General features: G+C 50.4%; 1 long non-coding RNA gene across 1 annotated transcript in view; it reads left to right on the top strand.

Moving 5' to 3' along the window:
• Positions 1-11,174, top strand: part of LOC132655161 (uncharacterized) — a 31,981-nt gene extending 20,807 nt beyond the window's left edge. The window contains exon 3 of the long non-coding RNA XR_009592828.1: positions 11,117-11,174. This is a non-coding gene — a long non-coding RNA (uncharacterized LOC132655161). The remainder of the gene's footprint in view (positions 1-11,116) is intronic.
• Positions 11,175-12,139: the final 965 nt, after the last annotated feature.

Here is a 12,139-nt window from a genome sequence, read left to right as displayed (position 1 = left end):
TAAAAAAAAAGAGGGGGAACCCTTCAAACGGGCCAGAACTGGTGGGGAGTCAGTCACGCTGGTGCTCACCAATGAGAAGTAGGAGAAGCTCTCACAGTTTGAGACTAGCCTGGGCTACAAAGTGACAGCCCACCTCCATGCTATCATCTCAAGCCTAGAGTGGAGAGTGAGGAGGGTGGAGGAGGGGTGGGAGGAGCAGGGAACACGGAATGGGGCAGTATCCAAAGGCCCGGGTTCTGAGAGCCTTTGCAGACACTGGGTCCTTCTGCTTGGCTGTTTCCTCCTCGGTTCAACTTTCGGAGGAGGGGAGAGATAATGCAAAAACAGAGGTGATCTCTGAGAATCGGCTTTCGCCTCCCCCTGGCCCTCCCAGAGGAGCACAGCACCCAAGAGACCCAGGGAATGGAACCCACATGGGTCAGCTCAGCCCCTGTGCCTCTGTCTGCAGCCAGCCTATGAGCCTCGTGTCCACAGCACACACTACTTTAGGGAGTAATCACCGGGATCGGGATGAGTATGTTAAAAGGAGGTTTTTGGGCTCCCACTGACTCCCCAGGTCCCTAGCTCACCCCACATCCCCAGCCTAGGCCTTGCGTTACGCCAAAGACCAGCCCCCTCACCCCTGCCCACCCCCAGGGTAGGCTGTGGACTGCTGGAGCTTGTTTGGCCTTAGGCATCTCACCCCTCACCTCCTCCCTTACCCTTCCTGCTGGAGAACCGCAGCAGACCTGGACCAGAAGAAAGCCAGGGGCTAGAGCTGGGCAGCTGACACAAGGATGCATCCCTGAATGGGTCAGGGGTACCTAGCTAGCGCCTGTGGACAGGGTCAGGGAGATCTTCTCCCGTCTCCTGCCGGCATCAGTGAACCTCAGCAGGGAAGATGGGACTGAGTGTCGACTCAGAAGCCTAGCAAGGTGAGTGCTAGGAAGGCCATAAAAATTAGAGGGTGCTGGCAAGGGAAGGGATATGAGCACTGTAGGAAGAGACGGTGATTTTTTTTTTTTTAATAGCCCCATCTATCTCTGGGCAACAGACTGCCTTGATAGGGAGCTAGTTGTCCATTCAAAGGGCATTCAAGCAGAACTTAATTCTGCCCTCTGATTGCTCATTAAGTTCCTTCAGTAGGTGGTCCAATCCAGGCAGCCAGATGGTCTAAAGTCCCTGTCACTACCGAGAGCTAAACCGTGTAAATCGGGGTACACTTCTCGGAGGAGGAGGTGGAAAAGACTAAAAGAAAAGGTCTGTTCCAGGACTGGGGCTGGGCCAAGCCCCAGGCTCTGTAGCTTGCTGGAGCCTTGGGCAAGCCACTGCTAGACTGGGCCCCCACCCCAGGGAGGTAGGGGCTTAGGTCCTGGGGTGCAGGGCGGCAAAGGGGAGCCAGACAGCTTCTTAGAAAGTGGCAGGCAGGTGAGCGGGGCTCCCCAGTGATAATTAAGGAACAAAGGTGCCGAGGAGCACAGTGCTAGGCAGACCTCTGGGGCAGGCTGGCTAATGGGAGCCTCGAGGAGAGGTAATAACAAGGGGAGGAGCGGGGCAGACAGCCCGGCGTCACGACGCCCACAGGCCGCCCCCTCGCCCTCCTGCGCTAGGACAATAACTGCAGCACCTTGCTGGGGAAAGCATGGACGGTGCCCGACCAGCGAGCCGTTCCTGGGCCTCTAGAAAGTGGATGCTGGGACAAGGTGGTGCGGGCGGAGGGGTTCTGGGTAACAGCCGAGAATGCAGACGATGGGAGGCGAACCCGGAGGAGGCCGAGGACCAGAACAGACGGACATGGGGGTGCCGGGTGGGGGCGGAAGCGTACTAGCGCCCAGCCGGAAGTACCCGGTCTTAAAGGCAGCGATGGTCTCTCAGTCCTCTAACTATGCTGCTGCGACTGGCTCCTCCAGGTTAAGGGGCAAACTCTGGGCAAGAGCACTGGGCATGGAGTCCCGGGTTCTGGTTCTGCCTACGTGGTAATGCGATCCCAGACAAGGTTCTTGGAGATTGGCCGGTACAATACGAGGTCCCACCTCACTTGGGCTGGGATGGCTCAGCGCTTAATGACATCGGTTGCTCTTCTTGCGAAAGACCTGGGTTCAATTCCCAGCACCCACGTGGCTTGCTCACAGCTGTGTGTCCCGCCAGTTGCAGAGTATCTAAAACCTTCACCGCAAGAACGTGGGTTCACCCTGCCTTCAGTAACTTCCTGCACACGTGTCCGGGCACGGTGACAATCAGAGCCCTGCTGGGCCATGTACCTGTCCATCCTCTCACCCGGTAGCAGACCTCCCCAATCTTGCCTTTACGTGCATGTGCCCCACCTCCCCACCCCTCCCCCCCCACACCTGTGCGCACCCCTGGCATGGCCAGCTCCCACAGGGTCCTGCACAACTTCATCCCGTGCTTCTCAGCTACAGAGGCCAGAGTCTCCCCAAGGCCCTGTCACAGCAGTGTTCGCGTCTGCCAACCACAGAGTCCGAGAAGGGTCACGTGGCAGGGAGCAGTCCCGCTCTTGGGCATTTGAGTGCGCACACACCCATACGCACTCCCAAATGTGACTCTCTCTCTCCCTCTCCCTCTCTCTTCGCGTTTGTGTACACACGCACGCACGCACGCACCATCAGCACAATTTTCTGTTGTTTTGTGGTTTTTTTTTTTTTATTCCAGACAAAGTTTCACCGTGAAGCCCTGGTTAGTCTGGAACTCTTTGTAGCCTGAGTTAGCTTTACCTGCCTCAACCTCCCAAACACTGGGCTCACAAGCGCGTGCCACCGTGCTTGGCTTTTTCTGCAGGTACAACTCCACAGGGTGCCTGTAACCTTATTATAAGACATATAAGACACTGTCTCCCAATGTAGACTCTAGGCCTTGAGACCTCTTTCTTGGTTCTGTTTTAATTCTCTTCACAGGTATACCCTGACAGGTACACCCTTCAGTGTTTGCCTCCCTTTGGAACTGGGGCGGAGAGATCAGGTAGTTCAGTAGGTATGCCAGGAAACATTCTGGTCTGTGGTGACTTCGGGTTACCTGGTCCCTGAAGGTCCGGCCTGTATTCACTGAGATTCTGATGATGAAAGCTCCAGCTTGCTCAGTCGGAGGATCAGACATCTCAGCAGCCTCCCCTAAGTCCCACAGCCTTCGGCATCCCCCGCCTTCCTTCACTAGTGTCTCCTGACAGAGGTAAGGAATACGGTACTATATGGCAATGATACTCAAAGGTGGGACGTGCAGGTATGTGAGAGACTGGGTACCGAGACTGTATGCGGAACGTACATGGGTGGCAGAGATATTTGAAGGAGGCCTCCGCTGTGCCAGATCTTTGCTGCCACAGTTGGGAACCACCGGCATTCGCCGGACTGCTCCAGGCTCCTTGTCTCATTCCCTTTCCACTCCAAGGAGAGGGCATAGCTTACAGAACAACCGGTAGCCTTTTCTCTGCCCTTCTGCGGCCCCCAAAATGTCCTCTAGTGATGTCAGTTCATCCCACACCCCTATTCTCTGGCCCCTCCTTGCAAGGTATTTCTCCACACGTGGGTCCACCTCTGCAGGCTGGAGCATGGCATGCTTCTTTTGTTGACATTCTTCCCCCCTCCCTCCAGTGCCCCCCCGTGCCTGGCACAGAAACCGAGTCACAGGGCTTCACATCTGTGAGGGGCTAGAACTCACAGAAATCCTCCTGCCTCAGTCTTCTAAGTGTTGACACACATGAGTAATTATGCGGTGGAGGAGAGTTACCAAAAAAAAAAAAAAATTGGTGATAGTAAGAAGTTTCTGAATGGGGCTGGAGAGATGGCTCAGAGGTGAAGAGCACTGGCTGCTCTTCCAAAGGACCTGGGTTCAATTCCCAGCACCCACATGGCAGCTCACAACTGTCTGTAACTCCAGTTCCAAGGGATCTGACACTTTCACACTGATGCACATAAAATGAAATGAAATGAAATGAAATTTAAAAAAAAAGAAGAAGTTTCTGAACATACAGTGAACATTCAAACATTCAAAGTCACGAGCCAAGGCATCTGTGGCAGGACTTGGCCCCTGTTGTTTCACACAACCTCACTGCAGCCTTGATTCTGAACACAAACCTTTAGGACTTAGCACTGTGCGCCAGCCACCACCGCGGCACGAAATGTCAGCAAGCCCTGCCTGGACCGCGTACTGTGTGTGTAGAGCTGGAGTGTTTCTACAGCACAGACTGTTTTCTGCTCTTATAGAAACAAGATGGCCTGAACAAGCCGTCAAACAAGCAAGTGAACAACAATAAAAACAAAACTTCAACTATTTTCTCAGCATCATTCGTCAGCATGTGATTATGAGGTTGATATCTCTTTGGATTGCGTCATTAGAATGTTTGATTATTAAGAATGCAGTTGCTCTCCTGAGCATCATTTAAAAACAACAACAAAATCAATGTGCACGGGAGGCAGTGGAGCATGCCTTCCATCCCAGAATTTAGGAGGCAGAGGCAGGCAGATCTCTCTGAATGTGAGGCCACCCTGCTCTACAAAGCGAGTTCCAGGACAGCCAGGGACAAGCCCTGTCTTGAAAAATGAAAGAGAGACAGACAGAGAGAGAGAGATATCTGTCAAGGTCAGGCATAATGGCACACACCCTTGATCTCACTTGGGAGGCAGGGACAGGTGGCTCTCTCTGAGTTCAAGTCTAGCCTGGTCTACACAGCTAGTTCCAGGGCAGCCAAGATATACAGTGAGATGTCCCAAAAGAAAAAGTTAGGGAAGATATCTCAGTACTTAAGGGCACTGATTGCTCTTAAGACCTGGGCTCGATTCCTAGCACCCACATGGTAGCTCAGAACAATCTGCAACTCCAGTTCCAGGGATCTGACACCTTCTTCTGGCCTCTATGGTACCAAGTACACAGGGGGTACACGGACATACATGCAGGAAAAACACCCATATACATAATTTTAAAAAATTATTCAGTGACTTTTTTTCTTATGATTACGACAGAATGTTTAGTAATTTCTAAAATGGCCTCAAACATCCTCTGCCTAGGGGCCAGAGAGAGGGCCCAGTGGGCAAAGGAGCTTGCTACCAAACCTGGCATCCTGAGTTCAATCCCTAGAACCCACATAGTAGAACAAGAGAACTGACTCTCAAAAGTCACCCTCCAGCCTCCACACGTCAGCGTGCCCATACACACGGACGTACGCCCGCACAGAGGCAAACGTTGAAATCCCTCTGCATGCTGCGTATCGTGGTGCAGGCCTTTGATCCCAGCACTCGGGAGACAGAGGCAGGTGGATCTCTGAGCTCCAGGCCAGCCTGAGTTGGAGGCCAGCGTGAGTTCCAGGACAGCCAGGGCTGCCCAGAGAAACCCTGTCTTGAAAACAAACGAACAAATATTTTTGCCATTTTGTGCTACGAATTCATGCAAAGCAGCATTGTCATCACTGATGATCATTAAAAAAAATTTATATATATACATATAAATTTATATATATATATATATATATACACCAATCAACTCTAAAATCTGTTGAGGACACTCTACAACCTGCAGACTAAAATAAGCAGCCAGAATTTAATTATTTAATTTTTTGTGATTACTGTGTGTGATGTGTAAGTGCAAACATACAAATGCCCATGGCACATGTATGGTGGTCGCACACATGTCTGTGCATTGCATGTTTGCCTGGTGCCTGTTTTGGGCCATACGCGTGTTTGGGAACCCAAGCCAGGTCCTCTAGAATAGCAGCAAGTGTTCATAACTGATGAACCCAGTCTCTAGCCCAGATTTACTTTATTTGTAACTATGGGTGACTGTGGGGGGGGGGGTCAGGGGAGGGAAGGGTGGGTGTACGCATGAGTGGAGACGCTTACAGAGGGTTTCAGATCTTCTGGGGCCAAAGTGACCTCCTCCCCTGTAGTTGTAAGCTGCTCAACAGGAGTGCCAGGAACCAAACTCCATTCCTCTACCAAAGCAGGTGCTCTTAGCCAAGGGGCCATCTCGCCAGCTCCCCACAGGGCAGCTTCTGGAAGCCACTCCTTCCACTGCTGTGTCGGGGCTAAACTCAGACTGTCAGGTTTCTGCAGTAACTAACCTTTTACCCACAGAGCCTTCTCATCACCCCCATGATTCATTTCTGTAAAAATAAATAAGCACACCCGTCTCATTAGTATGCAGATCCAGAAACGACAAAATTAAATGTATGCAAAGCATTATTTAAGATAAAATTTGTTTTTATTTTTCTTTCACTCTTTTGTTTTTCTTTTTTATGTTTGTTTGTTTGTTTGTTTTGAGACAGGGTTTCTCTGTGAGGCCTTGGTTGTTCTGGAACTCACTTTGTGGACCAGGCTGGCCTCGATCTCAGAGATCCCTTGCCTCTCTCTTCTCGGTGCTGGGATTAAAGGCATGTGCCACCACCTCCAGGCTATTTATTATTTTTTAAAAATAATTTGCTTTTATTTTATGTTTACTAGTGTTTTGCCTGCATGTATGTCTGTGTGAGGTTGTCAGAAGCCCAGGAATTAGAATTACAGACAGGTGGGTGCTGGGAATTGAACCCTGCTTCTCTGGAAGAGCAGCCAGTGCTCCTAACCCCTGAGCCATCTTTCCAGCACCCCCTTCCCTTTTTGTTTTTGTTTGAGACAAGGTTTGTCTGTGTAGCCTTGGCTCTCCTGGAATTCACACTGTAGACCAGGCTGGCCTCAAACTCACAGAGATCCTCCTGCCTCTGTCTCCGACCTGCTGGGATCAAAGGCATGCACCACCAGTGCCCAGCTAAAATAAAATTCTTAAAATTATTTATTTATTTCTATATTTATAGGTGGTTTGCCTGTATGTGTCTCTATGCACTGTGTCTGATACCTGCAGAGACCAGAAGAGGGAATCAGATTCCTTGGAAATTGAGTTATAGATAGTTTTGAACTGTCATGGGAGCACTAGGAATTGAACCCGTGTCCTTTGGAGGAAGGTCAAATGCTCTGAGCTGCTGAGCCATCCACGCAGGCCCTAAAAATGTCTTCACTCTTTATTATCACTAAATTTTTATTTGTATTCCCATTTTTATGTACCCAGGGTTGTGTTAAAAATTTCCCCAGTAAAAAGGGGTCGGCCATGAGTAAAAGAAGTTTCTAGAAGTTCTGCAGAAGTTTAAATGACATGAGATCCAACGCAGTGGCATAGGATCTGCCACATAGCACGTCTGATCATCTCTCTTATGGCACCTGCTCCCCCCAACTCTGCTGCCGGAGCTAGTGACCATAGGTAACGGGTCAGCCCCCTGCTATGACGGCACCTGTCATCCTCCTTTCTCCCATGCTGCCCCTACCTGTTTGCTTACCTGCCAGCCTCCCGCTACCTCTCCCCACCCCGATCCCCCAGAGCTGCAGGACCTAGCCCTTATCTTCTGCAAGAGCCTCTGTCTCTGTCCTCCTCACTGAGTCCCTGGCTACCACCCTTAGAGATGGCCAAGCAAAGACCGTGGCTCTCTGGAGCCTCCTCCGTGGTTCATACCCCAGGCGAAGTCTGAGCTTCTTCAGTGCCCGAGGCAACAGGCTCGGACTATTGGCCCAGCAGCGAGTTCTGATCCCTGCAGAACTCCTCCCTACCACCAATCCCTGCCCAGAAGCAGCAGAAGAAGGCCAGTTCACACTTGCAAACCTTGCTGTATGAAAAAAAAAAAAATGCTCTCACAGGGTGCTTGCCAGAACTAGGAGAGGCACAGTGGGTTGAGGCTGAACAGAGGCTGGTGTTCGTTACTCAGTGCCAAGGGAATGCTAGGGCATTTCAGGCTGGGCGGGCAAGGCAAAATGTCAGTGTGTCCTGGGAGGCCTCCAGGTCTAGGGGTCGATAAAGATGATCCAAGTAGGAGCTGGGTGGGGAAGACCTTTTAGGAGCATACCAAGGAGCCCAGCCGGCAATGGAGAGCAAGATGGCAGCCCACCTCTGAAGTATGTGTGGCTCAAACGTAAGGATGACTGGAAGGCCACACACCGAAATAATAAACTGATAAATAAAGTTAGCTGTGGTGGCACGTGCCTGTAGTCTTCTTGAGAGGCAGAGGCAGGAGGATCACCAGGGGCTACATAGCAAGACCCTATCACAAAATAGTGAATGAATGAATGAATGAATGAATGCTTAAATAATGTTCCGATACTCTTATAGTGGGATCTGCACGCAATGCCAGAACGTGGGGAGTAGAGGCAGGAAGTTCAGACGCTCAGTGTCACCTTCTGTCACATAAGAAGCTTGAGGACAGCCTAGGCTGCCTCAAAAAAAAATAATAATAAAATACATTTTTTAAAAAAGTCAGGCAAGGTGACTCACGCAGGTAGTCCCAGCACTAACTATCAAGGCAGAGACAGGCAGATTTATATGAGTCTGAGGCCAGCCTGGTCTACATAGTAAGGTCCAGCACTGACTACAAGGTGAAGATTTATCTCAAAAACAAAACCAAACAAACAAAAAAACAACCCACAAATGGAAAATGAATAAAGACCAAATAGGGTCTACAAGTTGGCTCAGGGGGAGAAGGCACTTTCTACTTTTACCCACTGACAATCCAAGTCTGATCCCTGAAATCCATATAAAGGAAAAAGAGACATGTATCATGGCATGTACATGCATACATATAAACACACATGAGTAAAGCAGTAATTCTAATGTAGCTACATATTTATGTGATTAAAATATCCTGATTTAGCTCCTCCTGCCCATGAGAATGCAGAAGGCTCCATCAATGAAACAGAGAACCCTCATGAAGATATTGAATCTGTTGGCACCATGACCTTGAACTTTCTGCCCTCCCATCACAATGAGAAATGTTTTATCCTTTACAAATTTTAAAGAATTCTAATTTAACTATTAAAACTGAAAGCAAAACATAAACTATAACTAATAAACATAAAATTAATTTGACTAAATATAAAAATATTAATCAAATCTAAGATTGTAATTAAAAATCACGTAAATCTAATTACACATAAGATATTTTTACATAATATAATATAATGCTTTGCTTTGGGTTGGGCATGGCGGCACACACCCATAATCCTGTACTTAGGAGGTAGTCGCAGGCAGACCTTTGTGAGTTCAAGGCCAGGCTGGTCAGTGTGACAACTCTCAGGCCTGCCAGAGCAGCATAGTGGGACCCTGTCTCAAAACAAAACAAAAACAAAAAAACACAAATGAGGCCAAGGAGATGGCCCAGTGGGTAAACAGGCCCTATTGCCCAGCCTGATGACTTGAGTTCAATCCTTGTGGTGAAGAGAGAAAACCGGCTCTTGAACGTTGGCTTCTGACCTCCATATATGACCTGCCGCATGCATGACTATCCCATACACAATAAATAAAATATTAAAATTTTTTTTAACTTACCAAAGGAAAGAAAAACAAAACAAAACGGTAACATCCTATAATTTTAGTGTTTAGTACTCGTCGAATGGACAGCGTAAAGATTCCTGTTAACTTTCACTCGTCCTTTGTCCTTCGTACCATACAAACCGAGAGCTGGGTGCATCGTTCAGTCGAGCAAAATGCCTCCCACCTCAGCATACGTCCATTCTGAGTACTTTGCTGATCTGTGGGTACCCTGGAACTCGGCGAAACAAAACCACGCAGGCTTGACACTACAGCACTGTTCTTTTACCTTGAAAATGCTGAAATGTAACCCAGAAGTCTTTTCTGTTTTTTGTTTTGTTTATTGAGACAGGGTTTCTCTGGGCAGCCCTGGCTGTCCTGGAACTCACTCTGTAGACCAGGCTGGCCTCGAACTCAGAAATCTGCCTGCCCCTGCCTCCCAAATGGTGGGATTAAAGAACCCAGAAGTCTTAAAGATGTTAGACAAGCGTTCTCCTTCTACTTTTTTTCTTTTTATAAGCATTGGGAAGTGAACCAAGGGCTTTGTGCATACTACCATTGAGCTTCCCCCCCAACCCTGTGCTGGAGACTGTGGGTATGGGAGAATGAGTTATTTTAAAATAAAACAATCATAACTCGGAATCTGGGGCTAGAGCTGAGCTGGTAGACATCTGCCAGCACCACAGAAAACCAGATGCGATCACACACACTGGTAATCTCAGCACTCAGGAGGTGAAGGAAAAGCAGAGGGTTCTGAGTTGCCCTCAGTTACCCGGGCAACTAACTGAAGGCCTGCCCTAGAGCCCCACGATCTTGTCTCGGAAACGAAAACACCTGCTGTGTTTCTGCCACCTGAGAGGAAAGGCTTGACACCTAAGCCATTTCTTTCCCAGCACTGCGGACGGCGTGCAAGGCTTCTCACAGGAGGGACAGACATCCCATCGGCAAACCACACACCTAGCTCATACACATCCCGTTCTATCGCCCCCCAGCACTTGTACAAATTCAACTCTGGTGTGGAGACAGGCTTTCTTTTTATATAGTCAAAACTTAAGAGTCAGAAAAATCCAGAATCAAAAGAGGCGCCTAAGATCGACCCAGCTTTCAGTTAGCTGATGTTTCTCTCCAGCATGCTGAGTGAGGTACTGACAAGAGATGAGAGGCCCTCCCTCATGGAAGGCTGCACCTTTAACTGCAGAGGCTCAGCTCTGAGTTAGACCTTAGCAAGCACTACCAGGGAATGGGTACAAGGTGGAGACTGGCTGGTGCCAGAAAGGGGCACCCAGCCGCAGAAACCATCCCCAGAGAGGGCCTGCTTGGTTCGTGGCCCAGCGCCTCAAGGCTCTTCGGGCTGGACAAGATGACCTCACAGGGAACCCTTCCAAGTTCAAGCTCTTTGCCCTGATCCCAGGGGCTAAAACTCCACCCGGGCGTCCTCCACTCTCCATGTCTACACCTGGCAGCCCTTGCAGATGGTTATCTCCCCTCCCCCACCCCACGCCTCCACTCGGCCCGCCTGTCCGTCTGCCAACAGCCCCACTCTTGGCCTTTCATCTCGTGCCACGGCAGCCGGCCACAATGCTGCACGCCATCCCCCACCAGCCGGCTCCACAGCTTCTCCTGGGCTTAGGTCCCACAGCAGCTGGAGACCAGGGCCCCTCACGGTGTCTCATCTCTCCACAGCTTGAGACCCACCCGCAATGTCCTTTCCCCCCGGGCTTCCCTCCCAAGGAGAAGGCTTGACAAGTGGAAAGAACGGACATTGCCAGGGATAGAGACATTGTCTTCAGCCACTTTCCTTTCTTTTGCTTAGGATTGACAAAGGAGGGCCTAAGGACAAGATGAGGATGGAAGGACTAGCCAGTGGCAAGGCAAGATGACCATCTCCTTGGGTGGCTGGAGTATCACCACAGGCCTTGCCCTCTCCTGGCCTCAGTCTAATTCCTAGGGTTTGGGGAAAGTACGGATTGGGATGGTTGCGATACGGAGTCCCAAGAGATGCCCTCCGTGACAGTGGTGTGTGGCACTGCAGAGGCCAGGTGGGAGGAGATGTACCAGACCCTGGTTAGGGGCGCCAGACTTCAGAGACAGCTCACAGTTGCCCTCTAGGGCTTTCTGAGGAAGGAGGGATGGGGGAGGCAGAAAGGGCTCAACTCTTTCTCCTGGGGCTGGGAATGAGGCCAGGCCTATTTGGGCATGCCCCTGCTGCAGCTAAAGAGCACAAAGCCCCGTCCAACAGAGATGTGTTGAGGCTCTGTCCAGAGCCACCCCCTCCCTGCCACTCTACTTAGATCCAGTTGGGTCTGGCCAAAGTCCCTCAAGGTCCATTCAGGCTTTTGTGGCTGAGCATCTTTCACACAGAATGTAGGCTCCGAACGACAGACTCCAAGTCTTCTGTACCCCCCAGAGTGGCTGGCTCTGCCTCTGTCACAGCCTCCTTCCAGGTAGAGAGACAGGTGGCTCTCCTGAAGCCTTAGCCTCTTCCTCACTCAGTCCCAGTACCGAGTCCCTATTCTCTCCCCAGAGCTGTGGGGCAAGTGGGGGTAGCACCGTCATCACCCAGCAAGGGACAGAAACAGGAACAGCTGGGAGGTGGGGGGTGAATCCTGGGGGCTTCCTGAGGACACACAGTGTGAACCGAGTGTGGAATCTGTGGAACCCCATCAGGTGAAGCTGATGGTACTCTCGTGCTACAGATGAGGGCTGGCCCAAGGTGCTAGCTGCCACAGCCAGAGATCCACTAGCTGGGGCCCCAGACAGGGCATAAAGGGACAGAAGAATTATCCCCCCGGGCAGGAGAGGATGAAGAGAGAGCCATACTGTCTTACATTTTCTT

The sequence above is a fragment of the Meriones unguiculatus genome, chromosome 7, assembly GCF_030254825.1.
Source record: "Meriones unguiculatus strain TT.TT164.6M chromosome 7, Bangor_MerUng_6.1, whole genome shotgun sequence".
NCBI lineage: Eukaryota > Metazoa > Chordata > Mammalia > Rodentia > Muridae > Meriones > Meriones unguiculatus.
This window is presented reverse-complemented; position numbering and strand designations above follow the sequence as displayed.